Source organism: Lissotriton vulgaris, unplaced genomic scaffold, assembly GCF_964263255.1.
Source record: "Lissotriton vulgaris unplaced genomic scaffold, aLisVul1.2 SCAFFOLD_1851, whole genome shotgun sequence".
NCBI classification, from domain to species: Eukaryota; Metazoa; Chordata; class Amphibia; order Caudata; family Salamandridae; genus Lissotriton; species Lissotriton vulgaris.
The window spans coordinates 290,601-311,246 of NW_028240813.1; the positions used below are offsets into that span (position 1 = coordinate 290,601).

At 39.5% G+C, this 20,646-nt stretch overlaps 10 non-coding genes across 10 annotated transcripts; all 10 read right to left on the bottom strand.

Moving 5' to 3' along the window:
* Nucleotides 1-626: 626 nt before the first annotated feature.
* Nucleotides 627-699, bottom strand: TRNAV-CAC (transfer RNA valine (anticodon CAC)). Its single transcript has one exon. It is a non-coding gene; the product is annotated as a tRNA-Val (tRNA).
* Nucleotides 700-3,601: 2,902 nt separating this feature from the next.
* TRNAP-UGG (transfer RNA proline (anticodon UGG)) lies at nt 3,602-3,673 on the bottom strand. Its single transcript has one exon. It is a non-coding gene; the product is annotated as a tRNA-Pro (tRNA).
* Nucleotides 3,674-5,875: 2,202 nt separating this feature from the next.
* Nucleotides 5,876-5,948, bottom strand: TRNAV-CAC (transfer RNA valine (anticodon CAC)). The gene has a single exon. It is a non-coding gene; the product is annotated as a tRNA-Val (tRNA).
* Nucleotides 5,949-6,248: 300 nt separating this feature from the next.
* TRNAP-UGG (transfer RNA proline (anticodon UGG)) lies at nt 6,249-6,320 on the bottom strand. Its single transcript has one exon. It is a non-coding gene; the product is annotated as a tRNA-Pro (tRNA).
* A 2,519-nt stretch (nt 6,321-8,839) lies between these two features.
* TRNAP-UGG (transfer RNA proline (anticodon UGG)) lies at nt 8,840-8,911 on the bottom strand. Its single transcript has one exon. It is a non-coding gene; the product is annotated as a tRNA-Pro (tRNA).
* A 2,126-nt stretch (nt 8,912-11,037) lies between these two features.
* On the bottom strand, nt 11,038-11,110 carry TRNAV-CAC (transfer RNA valine (anticodon CAC)). The gene has a single exon. It is a non-coding gene; the product is annotated as a tRNA-Val (tRNA).
* A 300-nt stretch (nt 11,111-11,410) lies between these two features.
* TRNAP-UGG (transfer RNA proline (anticodon UGG)) lies at nt 11,411-11,482 on the bottom strand. Its single transcript has one exon. It is a non-coding gene; the product is annotated as a tRNA-Pro (tRNA).
* Nucleotides 11,483-14,022: 2,540 nt separating this feature from the next.
* On the bottom strand, nt 14,023-14,094 carry TRNAP-UGG (transfer RNA proline (anticodon UGG)). The gene has a single exon. It is a non-coding gene; the product is annotated as a tRNA-Pro (tRNA).
* A 2,487-nt stretch (nt 14,095-16,581) lies between these two features.
* On the bottom strand, nt 16,582-16,653 carry TRNAP-UGG (transfer RNA proline (anticodon UGG)). Its single transcript has one exon. It is a non-coding gene; the product is annotated as a tRNA-Pro (tRNA).
* A 2,576-nt stretch (nt 16,654-19,229) lies between these two features.
* TRNAP-UGG (transfer RNA proline (anticodon UGG)) lies at nt 19,230-19,301 on the bottom strand. The gene has a single exon. It is a non-coding gene; the product is annotated as a tRNA-Pro (tRNA).
* Nucleotides 19,302-20,646: the final 1,345 nt, after the last annotated feature.

Genomic DNA, 20,646 nt, shown 5'->3' on the forward strand with positions numbered 1-20,646 from the left:
CAATATACAACAAAAGCAGATGTAGATTGCTTATCAATGCCGGGATAGAACAGTTGTGAATTGAGTAGAAGAAGGGCCCCTGAATTGATACTTATTATATACAGCCTGTAAGATAGTGAAAAATGCAGGCTAGGAAAGGAGATGCAAATATCAATGTATTAGAAAAATACATAAAGAGGAGTGATTTGCTTTTATTCATTCAAGGCTAGAAAAAATCAACATACTATTGCAAGCATTCATACACCACCAAATCGAAATAAACAATTCTGACATTAAACGTAAAGGTGACGATGCATTTGTATCATCACCTTGAGAAGGGTCACCGAGGAATTGAGCCCAGGGCTTCTGCACTTAAACACCAGAAACACTCCACTAAACTAAGATGCCTGTTGGTGCCAACAATTCCCAAAGTTAATGCATGTTCTAGGTGAGCAATGAACAGAATGCAGGGCTCTTTTCAAAGCGAGGTCTGTGAATCAACAGATACATCCACATGCCAATTACTTTAGTGTTTTTAAGAGAATTCACTTTCTTGGAACGAGTCTGCATGAAACCATCTTCAGGGCCTGGACAATTTCATGGCAAAACGGCACCTCTCAACATTGCAGCCAAGACAATATAACAACTGTTTCTGCCCGGTTTCGAACCGGGGACCTTTCGCGTGTGAGGCAAACGTGATAACCACTACACTACAGAAACAGATGTCTACAGTTGATTCTTCTGTGATGAAACTTCTCAAAACAGGCTATTCCAAGGGCCTCTGGTTTTAGATTTCTTTCATGCAACCTTCCCAGACAGCCCTAGCTGAACGCTTGTATATGCCATGCAAGTTCAGCATTTTTGCAAAATGCTTAAAGAGAAATGTTTCCTATTTGCTCAGGCAGGGCAAGGTTAAAAGCATGAGACTCTAGCAAATATTCATCCACTACTGCAAAGAGAAAATTGATATTGGCTTTGAAATGCATACTTCAATACTACTTTAAAAAAGCACCAATGAAAGGGCTCGTCTGGGATTTGAACCCGGGACCTCTCGCACCCAAAGCGAGAATCATACCCCTAGACCAACGAGCCTTCGAAAGGCCCGCACCTCTGAAAAGCTAATACCAGCTCTAAGCACGCAATGAAGATCATGCTGGGGACTTTTTCATGCTTGGTCTATGAATACACATGAAATTCAGTGTCAACTTACCCTTTCTCAAATGATATCACTATCATTTATAAGTGTCCCCTTTTATTTTGTCCCAGCATTGGACACGTCTTACAGGAAGTCAGCACTTATTTATCTATTTCTGCAGTGGCTAGACCCTAAAGAGAAAGAATAAAAAGCTGTTCATAACAACATAAGAAACACATGTTGCATTTTTTCTCAAATGCTTATTCCCTTTGCGCAAATCGGAATGCCAAGCTGAATAACTGGGTCACAGATTCTGGCTAATTATCTTTCCCTTGAATGCAAGTAGCAATAAAAACTGCCTAATGCAGGACTAAAGCATTCCTTGCAAGCCTCTAACATCATAACATAACTGAGCTGCTGGTAGCAAGCTAAGCAATACCTTCCCAAAATGAGAAGTACATGTGCTAATCCGCTCAATCAGCGCTCGATCAGGCGAGATATAGAAAAGGTGGAAAGGGTCCAAATGGCTGTCCCTTCCTTTTTAGGGTGGGTCCTTCTGACTATCATAGGATTGCTTGTACGAGTGGCCAGGGTCAGAGAAAAAACTTTCAACCCTTCTCAGTGTTCTATCCAGAAGCAGGCATTTTCTGTGCCTTTAATTTCAGGCTTTTCCCAGCAGTCTCTGTTCTGCCTATGTAAATTAACAAAAGCAGTGCTTATTCATCACTTACTCTAATGTCCTTACTGTCCAGAAAGCTCTGCCTAAGTATGCTTTTTTTCTTTTTCAGTGAAATTCTAAATGTTTTTTCTGCCCAGTCTATGGCAGTAGAATGCTGCTTATGATGCCACATTTTGTTGAATCACCAAGGTACAACTACAGGTGAAAATATGAGTCTGAACGACATGGAACTCTTAGCTAACACATCACAATGTGTGATGCTTGCCAACCAAGCACTAGATTTTGGAGCGCTGATGATCAGAACATTCTGCTCCTGAAGGAAAGGAAAGACAGCTTGATGGAAAATAAAGTCTCAGTTTATATTAACGCTCTCTCTCTCCCAATATCTATCTATCTATCTATCTATCTATCTATCTATCTATCTATCTATCTATCTATCTATCTATCTATCTATCTATCTATCTATCTATCTATCTATCTATCTATCTATCTATCTATCTATCTATCTATCTATCTATCTATCTATCTATCTATCTATCTATCTATCTATCTATCTATCTTTATATATGGATACCTGCGTACACATACATATAGATATGCCATGCATTCCTTTAGATTTGTTCCAACCTCTTACCATTTATTTGAGAATCCCTACTTTTCAAGTGACTGCAAATGAAGTCATTTCCGGCACTTTTTGGCCGGTGCAAGGTAACAAAAACACATGACAACTTTTAATAAAAATCATTGGTCTCTTTATTAACGCGCACTGTCAAACATGGGGCTTTCACACGTCAGGTAAACATGATAACCAATATACAACAGAAGCAGATGTAGATTGCTTATCAATGCCGGGATAGAACAGTTGTGAATTGAGTAGAAGAAGGGCCCCTGAATTGATACTTATTATATACAGCCTGTAAGATAGTGAAAAATGCAGGCTAGGAAAGGAGATGCAAATATCAATGTATTAGAAAAATACATAAAGAGGAGTGATTTGCTTTTATTCATTCAAGGCTAGAAAAAATCAACATACTATTGCAAGCATTCATACACCACCAAATAGAAATAAACAATTCTGACATTAAACGTAAAGGTGACGATGCATTTGTATCATCACCTTGAGAAGGGTCACCGAGGAATTGAGCCCAGGGCTTCTGCACTTAAACACCAGAAACACTCCACTAAACTAAGATGCCTGTTGGTGCCAACAATTCCCAAAGTTAATGCATGTTCTAGGTGAGCAATGAACAGAATGCAGGGCTCTTTTCAAAGCGAGGTCTGTGAATCAACAGATACATCCACATGCCAATTACTTTAGTGTTTTTAGGAGAATTCACTTTCTTGGAACGAGTCTGCATGAAACCATCTTCAGGGCCTGGACAATTTCATGGCAAAACGGCACCTCTCAACATTGCAGCCAAGACAATATAACAACTGTTTCTGCCCGGTTTCGAACCGGGGACCTTTCGCGTGTGAGGCAAACGTGATAACCACTACAATACAGAAACAGATGTCTACAGTTGATTCTTCTGTGATGAAACTTCTCAAAACAGGCTATTCCAAGGGCCTCTGGTTTTAGATTTCTTTCATGCAACCTTCCCAGACAGCCCTAGCTGAACGCTTGTATATGCCATGCAAGTTCAGCATTTTTGCAAAATGCTTAAAGAGAAATGTTTCCTATTTGCTCAGGCAGGGCAAGGTTAAAAGCATGAGACTCTAGCAAATATTCATCCACTACTGCAAAGAGAAAATTGATATTGGCTTTGAAATGCATAATTCAATACTACTTTAAAAAAGCACCAATGAAAGGGCTCGTCCGGGATTTGAACCCGGGACCTCTCGCACCCAAAGCGAGAATCATACCCCTAGACCAACGAGCCTTCGAAAGACCCTCACCTCTGAAAAGCTAATACCAGCTCTAAGCACGCAATGAAGATCATGCTGGGGACTTTTTCATGCTTGGTCTGTGAATACACATGAAATTCAGTGTCAACTTACCCTTTCTCAAATGATATCACTATCATTTATAAGTGTCCCCTTTTATTTTGTCCCAGCATTGGACACGTCTTACAGGAAGTCAGCACTTATTTATCTATTTCTGCAGTGGCTAGACCCTAAAGAGAAAGAATAAAAAGCTGTTCATAACAACATAAGAAACACATGTTGCATTTTTTCTCAAATGCTTATTCCCTTTGTGCAAATCGGAATGCCAAGCTGAATAACTGGGTCACAGATTCTGGCTAATTATCTTTCCCTTGAATGCAAGTAGCAATAAAAACTGCCTAATGCAGGACTAGAGCATTCCTTGCAAGCCTCTAACATCATAACATAACTGAGCTGCTGGTAGCAAGCTAAGCAATACCTTCCCAAAATGAGAAGTACATGTGCTAATCCGCTCAATCAGCGCTCGATCAGGCGAGATCAGGCGAGATATAGAAAAGGTGGAAAGGGTCCAAATGGCTGTCCCTTCCTTTTTAGGGTGGGTCCTTCTGACTATCATAGGATTGCTTGTAAGAGTGGCCAGGGTCAGAAAAAAACTTTCAACCCTTCTCAGTGTTCTATCCAGAAGCAGGCATTTTCTGTGCCTTTAATTTCAGGCTTTTCCCAGCAGTCTCTGTTCTGCCTATGTAAATTAACAAAAGCAGTGCTTATTCATCACTTACTCTAATGGTCTTACTGTCCAGAAAGCTCTGCCTAAGTATGCTTTTTTTCTTTTTCAGTGAAATTCTAAATGTTTTTTCCGCCCAGTCTATGGCAGTAGAATGCTGCTTATGATGCCACATTTTGTTGAATCCCCAAGGTACAACTACAGAGGAATATATGAGTCTGAACGACATGGAACTCTTAGCTAACACATCACAATGTGTGATGCTTGCCAACCAAGCACTAGATTCTGGAGCGCTGATGATCAGAACATTCTGCTCCTGAAGGAAAGGAAAGACAGCTTGATGGAAAATAAAGTCTCAGTTTATATTAACGCTCTCTCTCTCCCAATATCTATCTATCTATCTATCTATCTATCTATCTATCTATCTATCTATCTATCTATCTATCTATCTATCTATCTATCTATCTATCTATCTATCTATCTATCTATCTATCTATCTATCTATCTATCTATCTATCTATCTATCTATCTATCTATCTATCTATCTATCTATCTATCTATCTATCTATCTATCTATCTATCTATCTATCTATCTATCTTTATATATGGATACCTGCGTACACATACATATAGATATGCCATGCATTCCTTTAGATTTGTTCCAACCTCTTACCATTTATTTGAGAATCCCTACTTTTCAAGTGACTGCAAATGAAGTCATTTACGGCACTTTTTGGCCGGTGCAAGGTAACAAAAACACATGACAACTTTTAATGAAAATCATTGGTCTCTTTATTAACGCGCACTGTCAAACATGGGGCTTTCACACGTCAGGTAAACATGATAACCAATATACAACAAAAGCAGATGTAGATTGCTTATCAATGCCGGGATAGAACAGTTGTGAATTGAGTAGAAGAAGGGCCCCTGAATTGATACTTATTATATACAGCCTGTAAGATAGTGAAAAATGCAGGCTAGGAAAGGAGATGCAAATATCAATGTATTAGAAAAATACATAAAGAGGAGTGATTTGCTTTTATTCATTCAAGGCTAGAAAAAATCAACATACTATTGCAAGCATTCATACACCACCAAATCGAAATAAACAATTCTGACATTAAACGTAAAGGTGACGATGCATTTGTATCATCACCTTGAGAAGGGTCACCGAGGAATTGAGCCCAGGGCTTCTGCACTTAAACACCAGAAACACTCCACTAAACTAAGATGCCTGTTGGTGCCAACAATTCCCAAAGTTAATGCATGTTCTAGGTGAGCAATGAACAGAATGCAGGGCTCTTTTCAAAGCGAGGTCTGTGAATCAACAGATACATCCACATGCCAATTACTTTAGTGTTTTTAAGAGAATTCACTTTCTTGGAACGAGTCTGCATGAAACCATCTTCAGGGCCTGGACAATTTCATGGCAAAACGGCACCTCTCAACATTGCAGCCAAGACAATATAACAACTGTTTCTGCCCGGTTTCGAACCGGGGACCTTTCGCGTGTGAGGCAAACGTGATAACCACTACACTACAGAAACAGATGTCTACAGTTGATTCTTCTGTGATGAAACTTCTCAAAACAGGCTATTCCAAGGGCCTCTGGTTTTAGATTTCTTTCATGCAACCTTCCCAGACAGCCCTAGCTGAACGCTTGTATATGCCATGCAAGTTCAGCATTTTTGCAAAATGCTTAAAGAGAAATGTTTCCTATTTGCTCAGGCAGGGCAAGGTTAAAAGCATGAGACTCTAGCAAATATTCATCCACTACTGCAAAGAGAAAATTGATATTGGCTTTGAAATGCATACTTCAATACTACTTTAAAAAAGCACCAATGAAAGGGCTCGTCCGGGATTTGAACCCGGGACCTCTCGCACCCAAAGCGAGAATCATACCCCTAGACCAACGAGCCTTCGAAAGGCCCGCACCTCTGAAAAGCTAATACCAGCTCTAAGCACGCAATGAAGATCATGCTGGGGACTTTTTCATGCTTGGTCTATGAATACACATGAAATTCAGTGTCAACTTACCCTTTCTCAAATGATATCACTATCATTTATAAGTGTCCCCTTTTATTTTGTCCCAGCATTGGACACGTCTTACAGGAAGTCAGCACTTATTTATCTATTTCTGCAGTGGCTAGACCCTAAAGAGAAAGAATAAAAAGCTGTTCATAACAACATAAGAAACACATGTTGCATTTTTTCTCAAATGCTTATTCCCTTTGCGCAAATCGGAATGCCAAGCTGAATAACTGGGTCACAGATTCTGGCTAATTATCTTTCCCTTGAATGCAAGTAGCAATAAAAACTGCCTAATGCAGGACTAAAGCATTCCTTGCAAGCCTCTAACATCATAACATAACTGAGCTGCTGGTAGCAAGCTAAGCAATACCTTCCCAAAATGAGAAGTACATGTGCTAATCCGCTCAATCAGCGCTCGATCAGGCTCGATCAGGCGAGATATAGAAAAGGTGGAAAGGGTCCAAATGGCTGTCCCTTCCTTTTTAGGGTGGGTCCTTCTGACTATCATAGGATTGCTTGTACGAGTGGCCAGGGTCAGAGAAAAAACTTTCAACCCTTCTCAGTGTTCTATCCAGAAGCAGGCATTTTCTGTGCCTTTAATTTCAGGCTTTTCCCAGCAGTCTCTGTTCTGCCTATGTAAATTAACAAAAGCAGTGCTTATTCATCACTTACTCTAATGTCCTTACTGTCCAGAAAGCTCTGCCTAAGTATGCTTTTTTTCTTTTTCAGTGAAATTCTAAATGTTTTTTCTGCCCAGTCTATGGCAGTAGAATGCTGCTTATGATGCCACATTTTGTTGAATCACCAAGGTACAACTACAGGTGAAAATATGAGTCTGAACGACATGGAACTCTTAGCTAACACATCACAATGTGTGATGCTTGCCAACCAAGCACTAGATTTTGGAGCGCTGATGATCAGAACATTCTGCTCCTGAAGGAAAGGAAAGACAGCTTGATGGAAAATAAAGTCTCAGTTTATATTAACGCTCTCTCTCTCCCAATATCTATCTATCTATCTATCTATCTATCTATCTATCTATCTATCTATCTATCTATCTATCTATCTATCTATCTATCTATCTATCTATCTATCTATCTATCTATCTATCTATCTATCTATCTATCTATCTATCTATCTATCTATCTATCTATCTATCTTATATATGGATACCTGCGTACACATACATATAGATATGCCATGCATTCCTTTAGATTTGTTCCAACCTCTTACCATTTATTTGAGAATCCCTACTTTTCAAGTGACTGCAAATGAAGTCATTTCCGGCACTTTTTGGCCGGTGCAAGGTAACAAAAACACATGACAACTTTTAATAAAAATCATTGGTCTCTTTATTAACGCGCACTGTCAAACATGGGGCTTTCACACGTCAGGTAAACATGATAACCAATATACAACAGAAGCAGATGTAGATTGCTTATCAATGCCGGGATAGAACAGTTGTGAATTGAGTAGAAGAAGGGCCCCTGAATTGATACTTATTATATACAGCCTGTAAGATAGTGAAAAATGCAGGCTAGGAAAGGAGATGCAAATATCAATGTATTAGAAAAATACATAAAGAGGAGTAATTTGCTTTTATTCATTCAAGGCTAGAAAAAATCAACATACTATTGCAAGCATTCATACACCACCAAATAGAAATAAACAATTCTGACATTAAACGTAAAGGTGACGATGCATTTGTATCATCACCTTGAGAAGGGTCACCGAGGAATTGAGCCCAGGGCTTCTGCACTTAAACACCAGAAACACTCCACTAAACTAAGATGCCTGTTGGTGCCAACAATTCCCAAAGTTAATGCATGTTCTAGGTGAGCAATGAACAGAATGCAGGGCTCTTTTCAAAGCGAGGTCTGTGAATCAACAGATACATCCACATGCCAATTACTTTAGTGTTTTTAGGAGAATTCACTTTCTTGGAACGAGTCTGCATGAAACCATCTTTAGGGCCTGGACAATTTCATGGCAAAACGGCACCTCTCAACATTGCAGCCAAGACAATATAACAACTGTTTCTGCCCGGTTTCGAACCGGGGACCTTTCGCGTGTGAGGCAAACGTGATAACCACTACAATACAGAAACAGATGTCTACAGTTGATTCTTCTGTGATGAAACTTCTCAAAACAGGCTATTCCAAGGGCCTCTGGTTTTAGATTTCTTTCATGCAACCTTCCCAGACAGCCCTAGCTGAACGCTTGTATATGCCATGCAAGTTCAGCATTTTTGCAAAATGCTTAAAGAGAAATGTTTCCTATTTGCTCAGGCAGGGCAAGGTTAAAAGCATGAGACTCTAGCAAATATTCATCCACTACTGCAAAGAGAAAATTGATATTGGCTTTGAAATGCATAATTCAATACTACTTTAAAAAAGCACCAATGAAAGGGCTCGTCCGGGATTTGAACCCGGGACCTCTCGCACCCAAAGCGAGAATCATACCCCTAGACCAACGAGCCTTCGAAAGACCCTCACCTCTGAAAAGCTAATACCAGCTCTAAGCACGCAATGAAGATCATGCTGGGGACTTTTTCATGCTTGGTCTGTGAATACACATGAAATTCAGTGTCAACTTACCCTTTCTCAAATGATATCACTATCATTTATAAGTGTCCCCTTTTATTTTGTCCCAGCATTGGACACGTCTTACAGGAAGTCAGCACTTATTTATCTATTTCTGCAGTGGCTAGACCCTAAAGAGAAAGAATAAAAAGCTGTTCATAACAACATAAGAAACACATGTTGCATTTTTTCTCAAATGCTTATTCCCTTTGTGCAAATCGGAATGCCAAGCTGAATAACTGGGTCACAGATTCTGGCTAATTATCTTTCCCTTGAATGCAAGTAGCAATAAAAACTGCCTAATGCAGGACTAGAGCATTCCTTGCAAGCCTCTAACATCATAACATAACTGAGCTGCTGGTAGCAAGCTAAGCAATACCTTCCCAAAATGAGAAGTACATGTGCTAATCCGCTCAATCAGCGCTCGATCAGGCGAGATCAGGCGAGATATAGAAAAGGTGGAAAGGGTCCAAATGGCTGTCCCTTCCTTTTTAGGGTGGGTCCTTCTGACTATCATAGGATTGCTTGTAAGAGTGGCCAGGGTCAGAAAAAAACTTTCAACCCTTCTCAGTGTTCTATCCAGAAGCAGGCATTTTCTGTGCCTTTAATTTCAGGCTTTTCCCAGCAGTCTCTGTTCTGCCTATGTAAATTAACAAAAGCAGTGCTTATTCATCACTTACTCTAATGGTCTTACTGTCCAGAAAGCTCTGCCTAAGTATGCTTTTTTTCTTTTTCAGTGAAATTCTAAATGTTTTTTCCGCCCAGTCTATGGCAGTAGAATGCTGCTTATGATGCCACATTTTGTTGAATCCCCAAGGTACAACTACAGAGGAATATATGAGTCTGAACGACATGGAACTCTTAGCTAACACATCACAATGTGTGATGCTTGCCAACCAAGCACTAGATTCTGGAGCGCTGATGATCAGAACATTCTGCTCCTGAAGGAAAGGAAAGACAGCTTGATGGAAAATAAAGTCTCAGTTTATATTAACGCTCTCTCTCTCCCAATATCTATCTATCTATCTATCTATCTATCTATCTATCTATCTATCTATCTATCTATCTATCTATCTATCTATCTATCTATCTATCTATCTATCTATCTATCTATCTATCTATCTATCTATCTATCTATCTATCTATCTTTATATATGGATACCTGCGTACACATACATATAGATATGCCATGCATTCCTTTAGATTTGTTCCAACCTCTTACCATTTATTTGAGAATCCCTACTTTTCAAGTGACTGCAAATGAAGTCATTTCCGGCACTTTTTGGCCGGTGCAAGGTAACAAAAACACATGACAACTTTTAATGAAAATCATTGGTCTCTTTATTAACGCGCACTGTCAAACATGGGGCTTTCACACGTCAGGTAAACATGATAACCAATATACAACAAAAGCAGATGTAGATTGCTTATCAATGCCGGGATAGAACAGTTGTGAATTGAGTAGAAGAAGGGCCCCTGAATTGATACTTATTATATACAGCCTGTAAGATAGTGAAAAATGCAGGCTAGGAAAGGAGATGCAAATATCAATGTATTAGAAAAATACATAAAGAGGAGTGATTTGCTTTTATTCATTCAAGGCTAGAAAAAATCAACATACTATTGCAAGCATTCATACACCACCAAATCGAAATAAACAATTCTGACATTAAACGTAAAGGTGACGATGCATTTGTATCATCACCTTGAGAAGGGTCACCGAGGAATTGAGCCCAGGGCTTCTGCACTTAAACACCAGAAACACTCCACTAAACTAAGATGCCTGTTGGTGCCAACAATTCCCAAAGTTAATGCATGTTCTAGGTGAGCAATGAACAGAATGCAGGGCTCTTTTCAAAGCGAGGTCTGTGAATCAACAGATACATCCACATGCCAATTACTTTAGTGTTTTTAAGAGAATTCACTTTCTTGGAACGAGTCTGCATGAAACCATCTTCAGGGCCTGGACAATTTCATGGCAAAACGGCACCTCTCAACATTGCAGCCAAGACAATATAACAACTGTTTCTGCCCGGTTTCGAACCGGGGACCTTTCGCGTGTGAGGCAAACGTGATAACCACTACACTACAGAAACAGATGTCTACAGTTAATTCTTCTGTGATGAAACTTCTCAAAACAGGCTATTCCAAGGGCCTCTGGTTTTAGATTTCTTTCATGCAACCTTCCCAGACAGCCCTAGCTGAACGCTTGTATATGCCATGCAAGTTCAGCATTTTTGCAAAATGCTTAAAGAGAAATGTTTCCTATTTGCTCAGGCAGGGCAAGGTTAAAAGCATGAGACTCTAGCAAATATTCATCCACTACTGCAAAGAGAAAATTGATATTGGCTTTGAAATGCATACTTCAATACTACTTTAAAAAAGCACCAATGAAAGGGCTCATCCGGGATTTGAACCCGGGACCTCTCGCACCCAAAGCGAGAATCATACCCCTAGACCAACGAGCCTTCGAAAGACCCGCACCTCTGAAAAGCTAATACCAGCTCTAAGCACGCAATGAAGATCATGCTGGGGACTTTTTCATGCTTGGTCTGTGAATACACATGAAATTCAGTGTCAACTTACCCTTTCTCAAATGATATCACTATCATTTATAAGTGTCCCCTTTTATTTTGTCCCAGCATTGGACACGTCTTACAGGAAGTCAGCACTTATTTATCTATTTCTGCAGTGGCTAGACCCTAAAGAGAAAGAATAAAAAGCTGTTCATAACAACATAAGAAACACATGTTGCATTTTTTCTCAAATGCTTATTCCCTTTGTGCAAATCGGAATGCCAAGCTGAATAACTGGGCCACAGATTCTGGCTAATTATCTTTCCCTTGAATGCAAGTAGCAATAAAAACTGCCTAATGCAGGACTAAAGCATTCCTTGCAAGCCTCTAACATCATAACATAACTGAGCTGCTGGTAGCAAGCTAAGCAATACCTTCCAAAAATGAGAAGTACATGTGCTAATCCGCTCAATCAGCGCTCGATCAGGCTCGATCAGGCGAGATATAGAAAAGGTGGAAAGGGTCCAAATGGCTGTCCCTTCCTTTTTAGGGTGGGTCCTTCTGACTATCATAGGATTGCTTGTAAGAGTGGCCAGGGTCAGAGAAAAAACTTTCAACCCTTCTTAGTGTTCTATCCAGAAGCAGGCATTTTCTGTGCCTTTAATTTCAGGCTTTTCCCAGCAGTCTCTGTTCTGCCTATGTAAATTAACAAAAGCAGTGCTTATTCATCACTTACTCTAATGTCCTTACTGTCCAGAAAGCTCTGCCTAAGTATGCTTTTTTTCTTTTTCAGTGAAATTCTAAATGTTTTTTCTGCCCAGTCTATGGCAGTAGAATGCTGCTTATGATGCCACATTTTGTTGAATCACCAAGGTACAACTACAGAGGAATATATGAGTCTGAACGACATGGTACTCTTAGCTAACACATCACAATGTGTGATGCTTGCCAACCAAGCACTAGATTCTGGAGCGCTGATGATCAGAACATTCTGCTCCTGAAGGAAAGGAAAGACAGCTTGATGGAAAATAAAGTCTCAGTTTATATTAACGCTCTCTCTCTCCCAATATCTATCTATCTATCTATCTATCTATCTATCTATCTATCTATCTATCTATCTATCTATCTATCTATCTATCTATCTATCTATCTATCTATCTATCTATCTATCTATCTATCTATCTATCTATCTATCTATCTATCTATCTATCTATCTATCTATCTATCTATCTATCTATCTATCTTTATATATGGATACCTGCGTACACATACATATAGATATGCCATGCATTCCTTTAGATTTGTTCCAACCTCTTACCATTTATTTGAGAATCCCTACTTTTCAAGTGACTGCAAATGAAGTCATTTCCGGCACTTTTTGGCCGGTGCAAGGTAACAAAAACACATGACAACTTTTAATAAAAATCATTGGTCTCTTTATTAACGCGCACTGTCAAACATGGGGCTTTCACACGTCAGGTAAACATGATAACCAATATACAACAGAAGCAGATGTAGATTGCTTATCAATGCCGGGATAGAACAGTTGTGAATTGAGTAGAAGAAGGGCCCCTGAATTGATACTTATTATATACAGCCTGTAAGATAGTGAAAAATGCAGGCTAGGAAAGGAGATGCAAATATCAATGTATTAGAAAAATACATAAAGAGGAGTGATTTGCTTTTATTCATTCAAGGCTAGAAAAAATCAACATACTATTGCAAGCATTCATACACCACCAAATAGAAATAAACAATTCTGACATTAAACGTAAAGGTGACGATGCATTTGTATCATCACCTTGAGAAGGGTCACCGAGGAATTGAGCCCAGGGCTTCTGCACTTAAACACCAGAAACACTCCACTAAACTAAGATGCCTGTTGGTGCCAACAATTCCCAAAGTTAATGCATGTTCTAGGTGAGCAATGAACAGAATGCAGGGCTCTTTTCAAAGCGAGGTCTGTGAATCAACAGATACATCCACATGCCAATTACTTTAGTGTTTTTAGGAGAATTCACTTTCTTGGAACGAGTCTGCATGAAACCATCTTCAGGGCCTGGACAATTTCATGGCAAAACGGCACCTCTCAACATTGCAGCCAAGACAATATAACAACTGTTTCTGCCCGGTTTCGAACCGGGGACCTTTCGCGTGTGAGGCAAACGTGATAACCACTACAATACAGAAACAGATGTCTACAGTTGATTCTTCTGTGATGAAACTTCTCAAAACAGGCTATTCCAAGGGCCTCTGGTTTTAGATTTCTTTCATGCAACCTTCCCAGACAGCCCTAGCTGAACGCTTGTATATGCCATGCAAGTTCAGCATTTTTGCAAAATGCTTAAAGAGAAATGTTTCCTATTTGCTCAGGCAGGGCAAGGTTAAAAGCATGAGACTCTAGCAAATATTCATCCACTACTGCAAAGAGAAAATTGATATTGGCTTTGAAATGCATAATTCAATACTACTTTAAAAAAGCACCAATGAAAGGGCTCGTCCGGGATTTGAACCCGGGACCTCTCGCACCCAAAGCGAGAATCATACCCCTAGACCAACGAGCCTTCGAAAGACCCTCACCTCTGAAAAGCTAATACCAGCTCCAAGCACGCAATGAAGATCATGCTGGGGACTTTTTCATGCTTGGTCTGTGAATACACATGAAATTCAGTGTCAACTTACCCTTTCTCAAATGATATCACTATCATTTATAAGTGTCCCCTTTTATTTTGTCCCAGCATTGGACACGTCTTACAGGAAGTCAGCACTTATTTATCTATTTCTGCAGTGGCTAGACCCTAAAGAGAAAGAATAAAAAGCTGTTCATAACAACATAAGAAACACATGTTGCATTTTTTCTCAAATGCTTATTCCCTTTGTGCAAATCGGAATGCCAAGCTGAATAACTGGGTCACAGATTCTGGCTAATTATCTTTCCCTTGAATGCAAGTAGCAATAAAAACTGCCTAATGCAGGACTAGAGCATTCCTTGCAAGCCTCTAACATCATAACATAACTGAGCTGCTGGTAGCAAGCTAAGCAATACCTTCCCAAAATGAGAAGTACATGTGCTAATCCGCTCAATCAGCGCTCGATCAGGCGAGATCAGGCGAGATATAGAAAAGGTGGAAAGGGTCCAAATGGCTGTCCCTTCCTTTTTAGGGTGGGTCCTTCTGACTATCATAGGATTGCTTGTAAGAGTGGCCAGGGTCAGAAAAAAACTTTCAACCCTTCTCAGTGTTCTATCCAGAAGCAGGCATTTTCTGTGCCTTTAATTTCAGGCTTTTCCCAGCAGTCTCTGTTCTGCCTATGTAAATTAACAAAAGCAGTGCTTATTCATCACTTACTCTAATGGTCTTACTGTCCAGAAAGCTCTGCCTAAGTATGCTTTTTTTCTTTTTCAGTGAAATTCTAAATGTTTTTTCCGCCCAGTCTATGGCAGTAGAATGCTGCTTATGATGCCACATTTTGTTGAATCCCCAAGGTACAACTACAGAGGAATATATGAGTCTGAACGACATGGAACTCTTAGCTAACACATCACAATGTGTGATGCTTGCCAACCAAGCACTAGATTCTGGAGCGCTGATGATCAGAACATTCTGCTCCTGAAGGAAAGGAAAGACAGCTTGATGGAAAATAAAGTCTCAGTTTATATTAACGCTCTCTCTCTCCCAATATCTATCTATCTATCTATCTATCTATCTATCTATCTATCTATCTATCTATCTATCTATCTATCTATCTATCTATCTATCTATCTATCTATCTATCTATCTATCTATCTATCTATCTATCTATCTTTATATATGGATACCTGCGTACACATACATATAGATATGCCATGCATTCCTTTAGATTTGTTCCAACCTCTTACCATTTATTTGAGAATCCCTACTTTTCAAGTGACTGCAAATGAAGTCATTTCCGGCACTTTTTGGCCGGTGCAAGGTAACAAAAACACATGACAACTTTTAATGAAAATCATTGGTCTCTTTATTAACGCGCACTGTCAAACATGGGGCTTTCACACGTCAGGTAAACATGATAACCAATATACAACAAAAGCAGATGTAGATTGCTTATCAATGCCGGGATAGAACAGTTGTGAATTGAGTAGAAGAAGGGCCCCTGAATTGATACTTATTATATACAGCCTGTAAGATAGTGAAAAATGCAGGCTAGGAAAGGAGATGCAAATATCAATGTATTAGAAAAATACATAAAGAGGAGTGATTTGCTTTTATTCATTCAAGGCTAGAAAAAATCAACATACTATTGCAAGCATTCATACACCACCAAATCGAAATAAACAATTCTGACATTAAACGTAAAGGTGACGATGCATTTGTATCATCACCTTGAGAAGGGTCACCGAGGAATTGAGCCCAGGGCTTCTGCACTTAAACACCAGAAACACTCCACTAAACTAAGATGCCTGTTGGTGCCAACAATTCCCAAAGTTAATGCATGTTCTAGGTGAGCAATGAACAGAATGCAGGGCTCTTTTCAAAGCGAGGTCTGTGAATCAACAGATACATCCACATGCCAATTACTTTAGTGTTTTTAAGAGAATTCACTTTCTTGGAACGAGTCTGCATGAAACCATCTTCAGGGCCTGGACAATTTCATGGCAAAACGGCACCTCTCAACATTGCAGCCAAGACAATATAACAACTGTTTCTGCCCGGTTTCAAACCGGGGACCTTTCGCGTGTGAGGCAAACGTGATAACCACTACACTACAGAAACAGATGTCTACAGTTGATTCTTCTGTGATGAAACTTCTCAAAACAGGCTATTCCAAGGGCCTCTGGTTTTAGATTTCTTTCATGCAACCTTCCCAGACAGCCCTAGCTGAACGCTTGTATATGCCATGCAAGTTCAGCATTTTTGCAAAATGCTTAAAGAGAAATGTTTCCTATTTGCTCAGGCAGGGCAAGGTTAAAAGCATGAGACTCTAGCAAATATTCATCCACTACTGCAAAGAGAAAATTGATATTGGCTTTGAAATGCATACTTCAATACTACTTTAAAAAAGCACCAATGAAAGGGCTCGTCCGGGATTTGAACCCGGGACCTCTCGCACCCAAAGCGAGAATCATACCCCTAGACCAACGAGCCTTCGAAAGGCCCGCACCTCTGAAAAGCTAATACCAGCTCTAAGCACGCAATGAAGATCATGCTGGGGACTTTTTCATGCTTGGTCTATGAATACACATGAAATTCAGTGTCAACTTACCCTTTCTCAAATGATATCACTATCATTTATAAGTGTCCCCTTTTATTTTGTCCCAGCATTGGACACGTCTTACAGGAAGTCAGCACTTATTTATCTATTTCTGCAGTGGCTAGACCCTAAAGAGAAAGAATAAAAAGCTGTTCATAACAACATAAGAAACACATGTTGCATTTTTTCTCAAATGCTTATTCCCTTTGCGCAAATCGGAATGCCAAGCTGAATAACTGGGTCACAGATTCTGGCTAATTATCTTTCCCTTGAATGCAAGTAGCAATAAAAACTGCCTAATGCAGGACTAAAGCATTCCTTGCAAGCCTCTAACATCATAACATAACTGAGCTGCTGGTAGCAAGCTAAGCAATACCTTCCCAAAATGAGAAGTACATGTGCTAATCCGCTCAATCAGCGCTCGATCAGGCTCGATCAGGCGAGATATAGAAAAGGTGGAAAGGGTCCAAATGGCTGTCCCTTCCTTTTTAGGGTGGGTCCTTCTGACTATCATAGGATTGCTTGTACGAGTGGCCAGGGTCAGAGAAAAAACTTTCAACCCTTCTCAGTGTTCTATCCAGAAGCAGGCATTTTCTGTGCCTTTAATTTCAGGCTTTTCCCAGCAGTCTCTGTTCTGCCTATGTAAATTAACAAAAGCAGTGCTTATTCATCACTTACTCTAATGTCCTTACTGTCCAGAAAGCTCTGCCTAAGTATGCTTTTTTTCTTTTTCAGTGAAATTCTAAATGTTTTTTCTGCCCAGTCTATGGCAGTAGAATGCTGCTTATGATGCCACATTTTGTTGAATCACCAAGGTACAACTACAGGTGAAAATATGAGTCTGAACGACATGGAACTCTTAGCTAACACATCACAATGTGTGATGCTTGCCAACCAAGCACTAGATTTTGGAGCGCTGATGATCAGAACATTCTGCTCCTGAAGGAAAGGAAAGACAGCTTGATGGAAAATAAAGTCTCAGTTTATATTAACGCTCTCTCTCTCCCAATATCTATCTATCTATCTATCTATCTATCTATCTATCTATCTATCTATCTATCTATCTATCTATCTATCTATCTATCTATCTATCTATCTATCTATCTATCTATCTATCTATCTATCTATCTATCTATCTATCTATCTATCTATCTATCTATCTATCTATCTATCTATCTATCTATCTATCTATCTATCTATCTATCTATCTATCTATCTATCTTTATATATGGATACCTGCGTACACATACATATAGATATGCCATGCATTCCTTTAGATTTGTTCCAACCTCTTACCATTTATTTGAGAATCCCTACTTTTCAAGTGACTGCAAATGAAGTCATTTCCGGCACTTTTTGGCCGGTGCAAGGTAACAAAAACACATGACAACTTTTAATAAAAATCATTGGTCTCTTTATTAACGCGCACTGTCAAACATGGGGCTTTCACACGTCAGGTAAACATGATAACCAATATACAACAGAAGCAGATGTAGATTGCTTATCAATGCCGGGATAGAACAGTTGTGAATTGAGTAGAAGAAGGGCCCCTGAATTGATACTTATTATATACAGCCTGTAAGATAGTGAAAAATGCAGGCTAGGAAAGGAGATGCAAATATCAATGTATTAGAAAAATACATAAAGAGGAGTAATTTGCTTTTATTCATTCAAGGCTAGAAAAAATCAACATACTATTGCAAGCATTCATACACCACCAAATAGAAATAAACAATTCTGACATTAAACGTAAAGGTGACGATGCATTTGTATCATCACCTTGAGAAGGGTCACCGAGGAATTGAGCCCAGGGCTTCTGCACTTAAACACCAGAAACACTCCACTAAACTAAGATGCCTGTTGGTGCCAACAATTCCCAAAGTTAATGCATGTTCTAGGTGAGCAATGAACAGAATGCAGGGCTCTTTTCAAAGCGAGGTCTGTGAATCAACAGATACATCCACATGCCAATTACTTTAGTGTTTTTAGGAGAATTCACTTTCTTGGAACGAGTCTGCATGAAACCATCTTTAGGGCCTGGACAATTTCATGGCAAAACGGCACCTCTCAACATTGCAGCCAAGACAATATAACAACTGTTTCTGCCCGGTTTCGAACCGGGGACCTTTCGCGTGTGAGGCAAACGTGATAACCACTACAATACAGAAACAGATGTCTACAGTTGATTCTTCTGTGATGAAACTTCTCAAAACAGGCTATTCCAAGGGCCTCTGGTTTTAGATTTCTTTCATGCAACCTTCCCAGACAGCCCTAGCTGAACGCTTGTATATGCCATGCAAGTTCAGCATTTTTGCAAAATGCTTAAAGAGAAATGTTTCCTATTTGCTCAGGCAGGGCAAGGTTAAAAGCATGAGACTCTAGCAAATATTCATCCACTACTGCAAAGAGAAAATTGATATTGGCTTTGAAATGCATAATTCAATACTACTTTAAAAAAGCACCAATGAAAGGGCTCGTCCGGGATTTGAACCCGGGACCTCTCGCACCCAAAGCGAGAATCATACCCCTAGACCAACGAGCCTTCGAAAGACCCTCACCTCTGAAAAGCTAATACCAGCTCTAAGCACGCAATGAAGATCATGCTGGGGACTTTTTCATGCTTGGTCTGTGAATACACATGAAATTCAGTGTCAACTTACCCTTTCTCAAATGATATCACTATCATTTATAAGTGTCCCCTTTTATTTTGTCCCAGCATTGGACACGTCTTACAGGAAGTCAGCACTTATTTATCTATTTCTGCAGTGGCTAGACCCTAAAGAGAAAGAATAAAAAGCTGTTCATAACAACATAAGAAACACATGTTGCATTTTTTCTCAAATGCTTATTCCCTTTGTGCAAATCGGAATGCCAAGCTGAATAACTGGGTCACAGATTCTGGCTAATTATCTTTCCCTTGAATGCAAGTAGCAATAAAAACTGCCTAATGCAGGACTAGAGCATTCCTTGCAAGCCTCTAACATCATAACATAACTGAGCTGCTGGTAGCAAGCTAAGCAATACCTTCCCAAAATGAGAAGTACATGTGCTAATCCGCTCAATCAGCGCTCGATCAGGCGAGATCAGGCGAGATATAGAAAAGGTGGAAAGGGTCCAAATGGCTGTCCCTTCCTTTTTAGGGTGGGTCCTTCTGACTATCATAGGATTGCTTGTAAGAGTGGCCAGGGTCAGAAAAAAACTTTCAACCCTTCTCAGTGTTCTATCCAGAAGCAGGCATTTTCTGTGCCTTTAATTTCAGGCTTTTCCCAGCAGTCTCTGTTCTGCCTATGTAAATTAACAAAAGCAGTGCTTATTCATCACTTACTCTAATGGTCTTACTGTCCAGAAAGCTCTGCCTAAGTATGCTTTTTTTCTTTTTCAGTGAAATTCTAAATGTTTTTTCCGCCCAGTCTATGGCAGTAGAATGCTGCTTATGATGCCACATTTTGTTGAATCCCCAAGGTACAACTACAGAGGAATATATGAGTCTGAACGACATGGAACTCTTAGCTAACACATCACAATGTGTGATGCTTGCCAACCAAGCACTAGATTCTGGAGCGCTGATGATCAGAACATTCTGCTCCTGAAGGAAAGGAAAGACAGCTTGATGGAAAATAAAGTCTCAGTTTATATTAACGCTCTCTCTCTCCCAATATCTATCTATCTATCTATCTATCTATCTATCTATCTATCTATCTATCTATCTATCTATCTATCTATCTATCTATCTATCTATCTATCTATCTATCTATCTATCTATCTATCTATCTATCTATCTATCTATCTATCTATCTATCTATCTATCTATCTATCTTTATATATGGATACCTGCGTACACATACATATAGATATGCCATGCATTCCTTTAGATTTGTTCCAACCTC